This window comes from Sminthopsis crassicaudata, chromosome 5, assembly GCF_048593235.1.
Source record: "Sminthopsis crassicaudata isolate SCR6 chromosome 5, ASM4859323v1, whole genome shotgun sequence".
Lineage (NCBI taxonomy): Eukaryota > Metazoa > Chordata > Mammalia > Dasyuromorphia > Dasyuridae > Sminthopsis > Sminthopsis crassicaudata.
This window is the reverse complement of record NC_133621.1, coordinates 67050724-67064938: the sequence shown is the minus strand read 5'-3', so window position 1 is coordinate 67064938 and position 14215 is coordinate 67050724. Positions and strand designations below refer to the sequence as shown.

Genomic DNA, 14215 nt, shown 5'->3' with positions numbered 1-14215 from the left:
AGCCAATAAATATTATGGATATGAAAAATTTGTCTTTATTCAGCAAGCCTGCCCTTTCAACTGCACATAATTTTTAATGTATGTTATTTCACTACTATTTTTAGTAAATTTATATTTACTTTTTGATTTGTATGTCAACTTTCATGACATAGCAAGTAATTCTTACAAGGGAATAAGAATTTTCCATATTGTAATTTCAGCATCTTTCAATGCATTTTAGCTTTTATATACTTGCCTATAAAGTTCTCATTTTAATAGTTTTTTTTTTGGGGGGGAAGCAAGACAATTAGGTTAAATGACTTGCCCAGGATCATATAGCTAGTAAGTGCCTGAGGCTGGATTTGAACTCAGATTCTCCTGACTCTAGAACCAGTGCTCTTCCCAATGCACCATCTAGCTGTCCCCAACTTCTTTTTTATAAAACATTTATTAATTTTGAAAATTAACCTTGCTCTCAAGTTGCTTTTTCAATTTAAGATGTTATAATGTTGTTCAAAACTTTTGAACTTAAGAATGAATTTCTTTGAGTAGTTATACATCTTCTACAATATCATTTAAGTTTAACTCTACTAAATCCTTTTTGTATCCTTAACATTTTTTTATAATTTAGGAATATAATAGCATCTAGTAGAGAGTTCTCTTTGAATCAGCCATCCGCTTGAAAGTTAACAATAGCTTTTAGATTCATATCATACTTTTCCTTCAAAAATTTCTAAATGTTTGTTATATATAAAATACAGTAAAATTAGGACAGAATTCTTGACAAAATCATAAAAGTCTGAGCTAGTAGAATAATGTAAACCCGGCATCATTCAAGAGGTAGACACCTAAATAGTTTCTTACTACTTTTTTTTTCCTATGGTAGATACAGTGGGCATGAGATAGAAGGGTAGAAAGGAAGGGCTGTTAATGATCTAATGAATCAGATAGTCTGGTAGACAAATTCCAAAACTCTTAAATAATGGAACCTTGTTGGAAGTAGTTTATGTGTTTTGATAAGAAATAAGAAAAATTTTTTTAACATATTTCCAAATGCCTTCCAAAAAGATTACTATAAACTTACTAGTTGGTATCTTCATTTTTAGTTCTCTCATCTTGGATCATTTTTATATATAATACAACACTAGATAACATTATATTCGTCAACAAAGTTGGAATGAATAGTGACTACTGGCATGGCATTTTCTTGACTGAAGAATTTTTGTGCTTAATGCAATTCTTCTAGAATAGTTCTGTCTTTTTCAATTCTTTTTTTATCATTAGCAGTATATTTTATGAAAATGATTAAGGGTTGAAAATTTCCTAAAGGAGACTATGTATTGCTAATAAGAAAATTTATTTTAATTAACTTTTTCCCCATTGTGAGATAATAGAATAAGTATATAAGTAATAATTAATAATGGCATATGCAATAATAAACCGTGTAATCTCAGTTTGGAAGATAGAATAAGTACTTTCATGTCAAGGTCTAATTTCCTTTTTAAAGTAAGCTGGAGAATGATTCCATGAAAGATTTATTCTAAAAGTCTAATTGCTCTGGCATTTATATCTTATAGTTTAAACTCTGAAGAAAAAAAAGTTAAATTTAGGCAAACTAAAGTTGAGGAAAATTCAGAGAAAAGAAATGCCATCATTAAGATCAAGTGTTTTTTCGTCCTCATGTCACATGAAGTCACAGTGAAAATCACAAGTTCTTTGTGGATCAGAAGGCATTTCAGCCCTTTTGCTTCAAGACCTGCTTCTGACCCCATTAGACATGCCCTCTGCACACACATTTGGCCCCCACTGTGTCCCTCTCAGGTCTCTCCACCATGGTTCCACTCTCTGTTGCACTGATCTCCAAGCACAGAGGCCTTTTCTTGACCATACAGTGTTGCTAGACTACCTTCACAATTCTGACTCATTCACTTTTCCAGCCTTATTATTCCCCTTTACATATTGCTCTGGCAGCCAAACCAGACTCCTTATTTCTCTCTAACCTGACTCTCTAGCTCCCAGAGTTCTGGACCTTTGTGCATTTCCTGTAAAAGCCTGTTCAAGTGCCACGTGAGGTTCTCCATGACATTCTCCTATGTGATACCCTCCACTACCATGATTATTGTTTCCCATTATAAAATGAAAGCTTTTTTGAGATCACAGATTTTTTCATTTGTATTTCTAGCACCTAACACACCAGTAGGAATTTAATAAATGCTTGTTAATAATTTTTTCATGCTTGCTCACTCTTTTGTACTTTAGTTTTTTACATTTTTATTACTTGCTTCAAATTTCAGTTTTAAAGGCCTCATTAGATCAGCGAGTCATTTTCCAAACATGCCTTTCTTAATGTTTGTGAGAGACAGAGTTGTCCCTTGCCAGGACTGACATGTTAAGTTATGTCAAGGAAAACAAATCCTGCCCTTAAGCAACCCTTTCTATATTCAGTTGTTTATTCCTCCATCGTCCTTTTTCTTCTAAAAATGTTTTAAGGCAGAAATGAAATCGTTCCTTTTCTTTCTAGTCCCTTTGTTTTCTACCCAGGGGGACCTAGATTTGTTCAGGGCAGAGGCTATTTTTTATTTCATTTGTATCCTTGGAATTCAGCACATAATAGATACCAAGGAAATGCTTGTTGTATTTGGATAAGGCTTTCATTATTGCTAGATTTTGTACTGCGGGAATAATTTGTTTTCATCTGGGTAAGCAGAAGTGGGCAATCTTGAAAGATTCTGTCATGTCTTGGATATCTATTCCAGATAGAGGCAGCTCCCCCTCCTTTCCAGGGAATACTGTCTATAATCAGTTGTAGCCATAACTCTCAACATGAGGTCACCAATCACAAGGACACATCTCTTCTACCTGGACCAGTATTAGGGTTTTTTTTTTTTCCAACTGCAATGCTTTGCAACTGCAAAGGCACTATTCAAGTGCCTGTGAATATACTTCATTGTCCTATGAAATGTACAGTGCTGTACCTTCAGAAACCCAGATTTATTCTCTATGAGAAAGGACTCATACCTGTTGTATAGGACCACATGGTTCAGAGTTTCTCCCTGGCTTCCTCTTCATGGATTATTTCACTCCATCTGTTCAGTAACTCTTCATCCTGATAAACTGGAACACAAAGAAGCATTCTTCAAACCCTTAATTTTCTCCTTTAGCAAGGAGAACATCTTTCACTACAGTTCATAAATGCCTTCATCAGGGTGACAAACATATCACAAACCTTTCATGTGACATACTTCCTTTCCTTTCAAGTTATACCCTGGAAATTTCCCTTGAAAGTGTCTGCTTGTTTTAACTGATACTAGGATCACAAAGAGGCTTTGGTAAGGCTATTTCTTAAGCCAGTCCCTATGTGTCTCCTTATCTCCTTCGGGATAAAGAAACTCCTTCCAGTTTAGAGGAGAACCAATGTATTGCTTCCAAACCCTTCTCCCTGTCCTTTCTTTTGTGCAATGCTGAAAATCTCTCTCCATTGATATTATTTCAAATTATATCTTCCTGGAATGTTAAAACTGATAATCAGTTCAGATTTTGAGAAGTAGTTTGAGATTGTAGTTTGCTTAGACACCAAGTCTCTATCTTATTGAGAACTTTGACAAGAATATTACAAAATCTCATTTTTTCCTGGAATCCTTTCTATTGCCTACCTTACTGGCTAGAAAGCTATAAAATATAGGACAGATTTTAGAAAGGGACCATTCTCTGTAATGTGTTAGGAATAGGCAGAAGAACATTATTGTAACTATAATTTGTTCCTCCTAAATTGAAATTGAATAGTTCGTCTATAAGTGTGTGTTGACCTGTCTTGGGTACAAACCAAGGGAGATCTCTCTGGATTCTTTCTCAGAAGGTAGGTCATCTTATCTTTGTGGTCTGGAATGAGCTTTGACTAGGGGCAAATTTAGAAACAATCTTAAAACTTACAGATTCAAAAAATGACTTAAGATATTTGAATCTTTAAATATTAAATCACTAGAAATGCTACAGATTTAGGGCCAAAGAATGTTAATGGATTTTATTGATTTTGAAGTACCTACAGATATATTTTTTACTACATATTTTCTGTCAAGTTGCACAAATCTTTATATTATACTATTTATACAAATAATTTGCATTATAGTTTTGTATGTGAGTTCTTAAGTTCCTAAGGAGCTCCCAAAAGCAAAATATTATATAAGTGTAAAAAAAATCCTGATTTTTTCATTTCTGAATAATACAGAATAAGATATAGTACATGGGAGAATAGTTATAAAAGCATGTTTGACAACATGTCTTTATGTGGTTGGCTTTATAGAAAAGGAGTATAAATTAGCTAATGCATAAAAAAATAGACATACTCTGAAAGAGAATGGTCTTTAATGAATCAGTATGAATTGGTTCATATGCAAATACAATTTTCTTAAGCAACTTATAAAAGACAACATTCTGTATATAAAATTTTCTATTAATATTAATGGGGCATTTTTCTATTTCACTTCAAATATGTCCTTGGTGAAATTCAGGAAGACAATGATGCTTTATAATCAATACCTTCCCATCACTTCAATTATAAACATGGTACAATACTAATAAATACATAAGATTTAAGAATTTTTTCTCCATGCCTTGGAAAATTTCCTGTTATTAGGCAGCTAAAGATATACATTAAAAAGCTGGCTGAAATTTGGGGGTCTTATATTTTTAACAAATTCTACAGTTTTCATTAATTGAGGGTTAATCAAAATAGAGATAAGAAATATCATTCTTTCACAACAGCTGTTTGCCAGAATGTTTGGTCCAGGTGCCACTTTAGCCACAAACTGAAGACCTAAACTCCTGGTAGAAGAGCTTTAAAAATAAAGATAGCTGCTAGGTTAATGCATTTTCATGTAAGACATTTTAATGAGTGAATGATTGAAATTTTCATTAAGCAAATTACATTATTCTGGGTGAAGTTCTTTTGGGGGGTTAGTTTCAGGACATTTTCAAAGGTTTCTTTTTAAATATAAACCCTACATTTAAAAACCAACCAAGCAACCAACCCTATAAAGTACTCTTTCCTCTTCCATAATCTTATGCTATTCTGTTCTTATTCACTCACAGTCACATGCAACCTTGTTGCTTTACACAAGTAACACAGAACTGTTTAAATTAGTAGCTTCACTAATTTTTAAAGAAAATCAGCCTCAAATAATCCCCAAACACATATCTATCAATTCTACTGAAAGTTATGCAATCTACGATCAAAATGGGCTTCATCACTGCATAAGAAAATTAAATTTGTTACTTTCATTAGGTAACCTAAAAAACACAAGGCTTTTCTATGTTAAACTGGCTTTGGGAAATTTTCAGGTTTGTTTTCTACTTCTAAATTTATTCAATAAAGATATTATCATAAAGAAAGGTTTCCTAACAAGAGATGAACATCCTCAGATATATTATACTTGCGCATTACAGCAAAAGTTTTTCCTCCTTTTCAGGATGCTCACATTTTGATATCTTTACTTAGGCCCAAGCTTGGAACTGCATTTTTTTCTGCAGTGAAAATTAAATTAGTTAGAATTCCTGCCTGAAGAGATGCTTATGATCAAGTAATGTTTTTGGTGTATGTCAAAAACTGATGTGTCATATTTATACTCTTGCTCCACCTATTTGCATGTGTAAATCTTTATGTGTGAGGATTGTAATAATTCTAGCACACTAGCTTCTCTCTTTCAGCAGGGTTCAAGGAAACTGCCCAGGTCTTTAAGTTGAAAATCCAAAATCTATTTCTTACTTGCTAGTCTAAAAGCTCTGTTCCAGGTTTATCTGGAAAATAATAAATCCACACATCATCACAAATTAAATTTCATATACTGATGTGGGATACTTTACAACTGAGTTTAATTTTGATTAAAGCATTTAAACACTGGATTTATATTGCTTTGACTTTTAACATGACTTGCATATTATATACTAGGAGAAGATATAATAAGCGTCACATCTATCAAAGTCCTGGACTGGATAAAATCATCTTGGAATTCAGGATATCTCTGAGACCAGCCACTGGGAAGACCTTAACCCAACTGAAGAAGTACAAACTCTATTTTCAGAGGTTTAAAGAGCCAACAAATCTATTCTAAGAATCTGAGGGATTTTTTTTTAACACATCGTAAGATCTTTTAGTTTGTTCTACCAAAATGTTAATAACTGACTATTCAGCTGTTGAGTTTAGAATTTCCCAGAAATGTATGTCATAGATTAATAAGTTTAAAATAATTATTTTTGATTCTTTCTAACTTGAACTGAACCCCAGGACCTTAACTTCTTTCAGCATAGTAAATTTCTAACTTTCTTAATGTTCAGAAAAATTCTGTCTACCACAAAAGCAAATGTTATTTGAGTAAATTAAATTACCAGTTATAATTTTTTAAAGCTTAGGGAAACTGAGACAAATTAAGCCCAAACACATTCACCAAAAACAAAAAGCAAAAAACTCCATCCAAATGGCAACTGTAACAGCTAAATTCTTAAGCTGCTACTCTGATAAAAGTACTCTAATATTTTCAGAGCAAGAGATCTTAGTGCCTTATAAACTAAAAAAGTCTTTGTTTGAAAATATATTCTTACTTATAAGGTAAAATTAGAATAATGCTATGAAAAGGCCTTCATGTTCATCGTTAAGAAATTTAAGAATACTGTAGTGTTATAGCAAATGCTTACTGGGAATTCACTCTACAGAATTCTGAATCTAAACTTCAAATATCTGAAAGAACAGAATTAACTGAACTCACAAAATTTGAGGGGTTTTTACTATCCATTTAGTTATTTCCTGCTACCTCTGATAACCTGAAATGCCCTGCTATATGAATGTTCCGAACACCCACGCTCTCATTAAGATCTGACATATATTAGAACTTGATCAGATTTAACCAATTTTGATATGGTAACGTTCTTTGAGAAGAGCACAGGTTGTCGCATAAATTTGAGAATGGGAATAGTTAGTAGACACCACCTGCTAGTTTGCTAAACACTATGATTCAGAATTCATCAGAAAACCTACAAAGTCTAGGGAAAGTGAACCAGCTTCCACTGCTATAACTGAGGACTGTTACCTCCTGGGAAAAGATACTGTACCAACTTCTAGAGAGGTTAAGGGGGAAAAAAGCTGAGAAAGAGAAACTTTTTTAGAAAAAGACTTTATTGGTATATGGGTAAACAAGTATTAAAATGGTATGAATCTGGTGAAAAATATAGCCAAGTTGTTTAAACATTAAGGATCACTACTGCAGTGTGGGAAAAATATAGGAGGCAGGCAGAGGGATTTCATAGCATAACTAAATTGTTTGGTATTACATAATGTTTTCAGTTCTAGTATTGCTGCTGTTTGTTTTTGTTTTTTGTTTTTGTTTTTTTGGGGGGGATTTCATCTTTAGTTCAGTATAGTTTTGCCTCTTTTTACCATAATGGTATTACGGTAATGAATTTTAAATCTTTGATTTTAAAAGGCTTACTAATATTCATGGATATAATTTTATTATATCCAAAAACAATTCCCCCCACTAATTAGGAATGACTATTTGTAATAGAAATTTAAAAAAAGGAAGCTTCATGATAGCAAGCAAAAGTCATTTTTATTCAGTAATAAGGAATACTTATTGTGCTTAAAACAGAACTAGACCAGTCTGTCAAGATTACTATAGCACAACCTAGTCCTAATAAAAACTGATCTTTTACTAAAAGGCAAAAATAAAGATTTAAAATTGATGATATGTTTATCTCACATATTACCTGAATCCATGACTCAAGTATAGCTGATACATTAAAATATGTTAAATATGTTATATTGCAATTACCAACATAATACATTCTCATTCCATAAAAGCAGTGATGTGTTATTACTCATGTTTTAATCATTAAATAAGCAAGTATTAAGATACATCAGTAATATTCCTATTTGAAAATAGTTATTACATAAACATAGTTAAAATAAAAATTTCTTACCCTTTGATTTCTCTTCGATGACTAGCCATTCCTTTAGACTTTCTTGATAGGGCCCGCCTATGTCAAGCAGATAGTAGCCAATCACAAAAATGGCATTTGGTTGCTCAAATCTTCAGACACGTGTCCTTTCGGCCAATTGCCAGTTGAGAATTTAAACTGAAAACTAAATTACCCAGACTTTATTAAGATGCTCCCAGACCCACCAAATGTTCATGAGAGAAGAATCTGTACTAATGGAAACTGAAAGCAAAAGATCTTCTCACTAGTTTTTCTTCCTTTTAGGCTCAAGAATTAGAAGATAGAAACTGAAAATAAACAAATGGGTAATAAAAATAGCCTCAGTACATTTTTTTTGAGGATAGAGTTTGAATAAATCATTGACAAAGCTGTTTCCCTCAGTACTCTACAACCTACAGTTATGTAAAACAAAGATGGCATATTTACTGGCATTTACAAATTAAACACATTCTATTTAAAAATATTGTAAAATATAATCAAACATAAATACTTTTTAATGTGGGGCTAAATGTCAAAGAGATTCTACAGCATTCTTTAGAGAGGACTACTACCCTCACTTTACCAACTATTTAAACTGTTATTATTGATGGTTGTCAAACATATTGTACAAAAACTCTAATGAATATTTTGATGGATTTTCAATGCCAAAAACATGGGGTGTATTATTATCATCATTATCAGTTTGGTCTTAACTATCAGTACACTTCTTACAGTGACTCATTTTGTCTACCCGTAACTCCTGAGTAAGATGGAGAAGCAAAGTATTTCATCTCCTGTTCTACTTTCCACAATAATCCTACTGCTTTAGTATGGTTTCCAGTTTTATATTACAGATCCCTAATATAATTCAGCTTGCCTTTAGTACAGTAGTAGCTTACTTCAAAGCACAGCCACTATGGACTTTGTCATTTTCCATTCTCATCATATACCCAGTTTCATGAAACAGAATAAAAATGACAACAGTCAGTATCAGTGGACCAATTGCACCTCACATGTTACAGGCATCTACCCATGGACTATCCTTACCATTGACAAAGTTGGTCCCATGTGTGAAGTACAGTAGCTCTATATTCATATTTAGAAACTGCATAATTGCTGATATAGCAGAGCGAAAGCACAGATTGCAAAATTATCTAGACTTGTGAAAAAAAGAGACATTCAGATATACTTACTTATCTACCCATTCCATGCCTAGTCCCAATTTCCCCCTTAACTGATGTAGCACCATTGGAAACAGGTGAGGTGAAGATAGGCAACAAATGAGAGAAAATCAGAGATATTTCATAAAGCAGAGAATCCACTTTTCTTGTCTGGATCTTGCTCCACTGAAGCAAGGCAGTCCAAGAATAGATAAATAATTTTCATTAAAAATTCTAACTAGAATATTTAAGGAACATTGAAAAGAACAAATGAAAATACAGTTTATAATCTAATAGTGTCCAAAATACATAAAGACCAATTTAAAACAAAAAACACAACCAATCATATCATGTAACTTTGGTTTTATGAACTGAAGTGAATCTCAGAGGTTATTTTACCAAACTCATTTTTAGATGATGAATTTAAGACTTTTCTAAGTTTACACATAGCCATACACTGATAAAGTTGAAGAACTAGAAGGAATCTTAGTGGTTATGGGAGCCCAACCTTTTTATTTTACAGAAGAGGAACCTAAGACCCAGAAAGGTAAATGACTTGCTCAAGGTTTCATAGGCAGAAATTAGCAGAGCTGGATTCTGAACCCAGATCTTGTGATCCTAAATTCAGAATCCTTTCTATTGCCCAATGCTGCCCATTTTGTTGGCTCCTGGGTTCATCATACTTTTACCACAACCTTCTGCTTATGTGTTACCAGAAAAAAGAATTTAGATCTAGGAGCAGCCTAATAAGAAAGGTCATCTACAGCAACTGTCTCAGTGTGTACATCAAGAAACTCAAGTCTGGGTAGAAATGACTTCCTCACACTAACAAAGATACGAATCCCAGTTCTTTTCACCATTTTGAGCAGACACAGATATGGGGTTTATTGGAGTATGTTCTTCTTTAAGAAGCAATTTTGAATCAATCATAGCACGTATAGTTATTTTCTTCTTTTGTTCGGCCTGATGAGAACCTTAAAGAAAATGCCATTAAATACAGGGCAAGGATGAAATCACCTGGATTTTCACAAGCTAGAAGAGATCCAAAGAGAAATTTCTTGGGTAATTTAAGTTAGGAAATTAAAGTAGAGGCAATGCTACCTTTCTGAACTGTATTTATCTTAATAAATGTCCTAATCATCAAAACTTGGTTCTTAATACAGAAGAAAGATAATCAAGTCAACTAAGCCATGGGGCAAAGAATATGGATCAAATTCTACTAAACAAAGGGTATTATAAAGAATTCTGATCTACAAAACTCTTTTGTACTCCCCAGGATGGTTTGCTAGTCCTAACTGATGACAACAAATTCTTTAGAATAGGGCTTTTGTGACTGTATTCAACAGTCATTCTTTGAGGAAGAACCCAATAGTGGACTCTTGTAGATACAGTTAAGAAGTAGCCATGTTCATCTATTCTCTGCTTATTTTCAAACATGGAAGTCCTAGCCGCCAGTAAAAACCACTGACAGTGGTCATTAGGAATGTTAGAAGAAGAAAGATGGAGATGTGAGTAAGATTGTCATTCTCTCTGCTTGAATTGTTCTCCCACTCTCTGTTTTATGGATCCTTTAGTTCTTTTCAAGGCCCAGTTCAATGATTCTCTTGGAGATAAGTGCTCCCCCTCCCTGAAATTCTTTTATATTTACTTATATGTCCATGTGTTGTTTTTCCTTATAAACTTCCCAAAGGCACATGCTGTTTACTTTTATCTTTATATCTCTAGGACCTATTGTATACCATGGACACAACAGGTGTTTACTATGTGCTTGTTAAATTAAATAATTTCTTTACAGAATTCTAGTACTTCTTTTCGATTGGTAATTCAATATAACTTAGTTATTAGTATTTCATCTTTAATGCTTACAGATTAACAATGTCAGTTCAAGAAATATGTAAAGAAAAGGCTACCCCCCTAAACTTTGTCATAACAGGATCGAACACCATAAATAAGTTACTTTATACTTTCTGGTATTTCATTTTACTCAGTTCTTTACAGATGATTCTAACTTATTACCAGAATACTCCAACTCAGGCCAACAAACATTTGTTAAGTATTCATTACATGCCACGCAATATTCCAAAAGTGAGGGATACAAAGACAAGATCACTGTCCTTATCTTTAGGGAGGTTCACATTCTAATGAGGAATACAATGTGTAAATAACTGTAGATGTAAGACAGACACAAAGTAGAGGGAAGCTCAGAAAGAAGAAGACTCCAGGGCCTAACAGGGTGATAGGACAGACCACAAAAGGAAGATGGAATCTGAGTTGAGGAGGGAGTTGAGAAGGGAGTTAAGGAAGGAGAGGCAGAGATGTGGAAAGAGGAGATTTCAGGCATGGAAGTCAGCCACTGACTAGTCATATTTGGGATAAAATAACTTTTACTGGGTGGCAGGCATTGTGCTAAGCACTGGAGACACATGAATAAAAAGGAAACAGTCCCCCTTCTGAAGGAGGGTTTATCCTAAACACAGAAGTAAATACAAAGGAGAAGTATTACAACTAGAGTTTGAGCTACTACAGAGTCTTTCCTTGACTGCAACAAAATTTACACTTAAGCTCATAACATGAGTTCACAGAAAAAAAGAATATCATGAATAAGTATTAGTAGGAATTCCAAAAAGAAAGGTCAAATTGGGATTTTTCTAAGTTCTAAAGATAAAATTAGCCATGGTCTAGCTTCTTCAGGTCAAAATTCACAAGTTATATCTAGTAAAGAATAACAAGTAAATTTTTATTTTATTGAAGCTCCCTTCCCCTTATCCCCTCCTCTCCTAGATGGCAAGTTATCTAATATATGTTAATTCATGGTAAAAAAATACATATATATATATCTATATAATATAGGCATATATATTTAAACAATTATCTTGCTGCAAAGAAGAATCAAATCAAAAAGGAAAAAATGAGAAAGAAAATAAAAGTTCAATGACAAGAGTGAAAATGTTCTGTTGTGATCTATACTCAGTTCCCACAATCCCTTCTCTGGATATAGATGGCTCTATCACAAGATCATTGGAACTGGTATCAATCATCTTATTGTTGAAGAGAGCCATGTCCTTCAGAATTGATCATTGTATAATCTTATTGTTGCCGTGTACAATGATCTTATTCTGCTCATTTCACTTAGCATCAGTTTATGTAAGTCTCTCCAGACATCTCTGAAATTATCCTGTTGATTATTTCTTACAGAGCAATAATATTCAATTTTAGGAAAAAAAAACTCTTGGAACTAAGGGGACAGATATCCTTCAACTGGGGAAAGACTGAATAAATTATGCTGGGTAAAGGGAATGGAATATCTTAGAGCTAACAAGGACAAAATGGACATTTACAGAGGAAGCTAAAGATTTCTATGAATTCATGGAAAGTAAAGTGAGCAGAACTAGGGGCATAATTCATACAATGGAAATATTAATGAACAAAAACAATGTTGAAAGGCTTTAGAATTCTTTATTGAGGCAACGAAAAATCACAATTCCAGGGAACAAAAGATGACACTAAGCACTTTTCCTAACAGAAAAGTGACAGTCTAGATAAGAATGAGATATACATTTTTGCACTAGGGCAACATGAGACTTTATTTTATTTGACTTACAAAAAAAGTAAGAGGGAAGAGAGACAGACAGACAAAGAGGCAGAGACAGAGAAGAGAGGGAATAAAGATGGAAGGAAGGGAAGAAGGGAAGAGAAGAGGAGAGAATGTAGCCTGAATATACTCCTCACTAGAGCTATGTCTGATAAAATCTTTCTTTTTCTTTGAGCTCTGGCTCAGATACCACCTCCTCCATGAAGGATCCCAGATTTTTGCAACTGAAGGTAATCTCTCTCCCACCTAAAAATAGTCTGATCTGGATCTTCCCCCTCCCACTTCCCTTTATTTTTCTGTATTTTGTACTTATGTTTTTCTTATCTCTGACTTAAGATTGTTAGCGCCTTGACAACATAACCGTGCTACTTTATATTCTTTATCCCATTTATCTTAAACATAGTTGGTACTTAATTGACTTATTGGATAGAATACTTGAAATAAATATAAGTTGTTTTAGGAAACCTGCCAAATATCCCTGATGTGCATTATATATGAAATAATTTATTCTATTGAAATTAATTCTGAATATAAAGGAAAAACAATTCAAAACTTTATCTGCAAAAAAAGAATTCCTTATTTTAAAATCATGTTTTGAGTCATTAAGAATACAGTCGCAACTCTGAGCTACCACTACACACCTGTCAGATTGGCTAAGATGACAGGAACAAATAATGATGAATGTTGGAGGGGATGTGGGAAAACTGGGACACTGATGCATTGTTGGTGGAGTTGTGAAAGAATCCAACCATTCTGGAGAGCAATCTGGAATTATGCCCAAAAAGTTATCAAAATGTGCATACCCTTTGACCCAGCAGTGCTGTTATTAGGATTATATCCCAAAGAAATACTAAAGAGCGGAAAGGGACCTGTGTGTGCCAAAATGTTTGTGGCAGCTCTTTTTGTTGTAGCTAGAAACTGGAAGTTTAATGGATGTCCATCAATTGGAGAATGGTTGGGTAAATTGTGGTATATGAAGGTTATGGAATATTATTGCTCTGTAAGAAATGACCAGCAGGAGGAATACAGAGAGGCTTGGAGAGACTTACATCAACTGATGCTGAGTGAAATGAGCAGAACCAGAAGATCACTGTACACTTCAACAACAATACTGTATGAGGATGTATTCTGATGGAAGTGGAAATCTTCAACATAAAGAAGATCCAACTCACTTCCAGTTGATCAATGATGGACAGAAATAACTGCACCCAGAGAAGGAACACTGGGAAGTGAATGTAAATTGTTAGCACTACTGTCTATCTACCCAGGTTACTTATACCTTCGGAAGCTAATAATTAATGTGCAACAAGAAAATGGTATTTACACACATATATTGTATCTAGGTTATATTGTAACACATGTAAAATGTATGGGATTACCTGCCATCGGGGGGAGGGAGTAGAGAGAGGGAGGGGATAATTTGGAAAAATGAATAATAAAAAAAAAAGAATACAGTCGCCTGAGACTAATACAAATTATCTGTAGAGGTCCTTTGTTGATTAGCCTGTGGAAGGCCTCC

The 14215-nt window shown here is 33.8% G+C and overlaps 1 protein-coding gene across 5 annotated transcripts in view; it reads right to left on the bottom strand.

Annotated features, from left to right (window-relative positions):
• ZEB1 (zinc finger E-box binding homeobox 1) overlaps nucleotides 1-14215 on the bottom strand; it is a 182576-nt gene that overhangs the window by 127349 nt on the left and 41012 nt on the right. For 2 of the 5 annotated variants that reach the window (XM_074267056.1, XM_074267058.1), the window contains exons 1-2: nucleotides 7948-13734; nucleotides 2998-3093 (exon numbers count right to left, since the gene is read on the bottom strand). The exons of the other annotated variants lie outside the window; for them this stretch is intronic. The gene's annotated coding sequence lies outside the window, so the exon portion shown is untranslated. Of the gene's footprint in view, nucleotides 1-2997; nucleotides 3094-7947; nucleotides 13735-14215 lie in introns of those variants that run through there. 5 annotated transcript variants of the gene reach the window in all.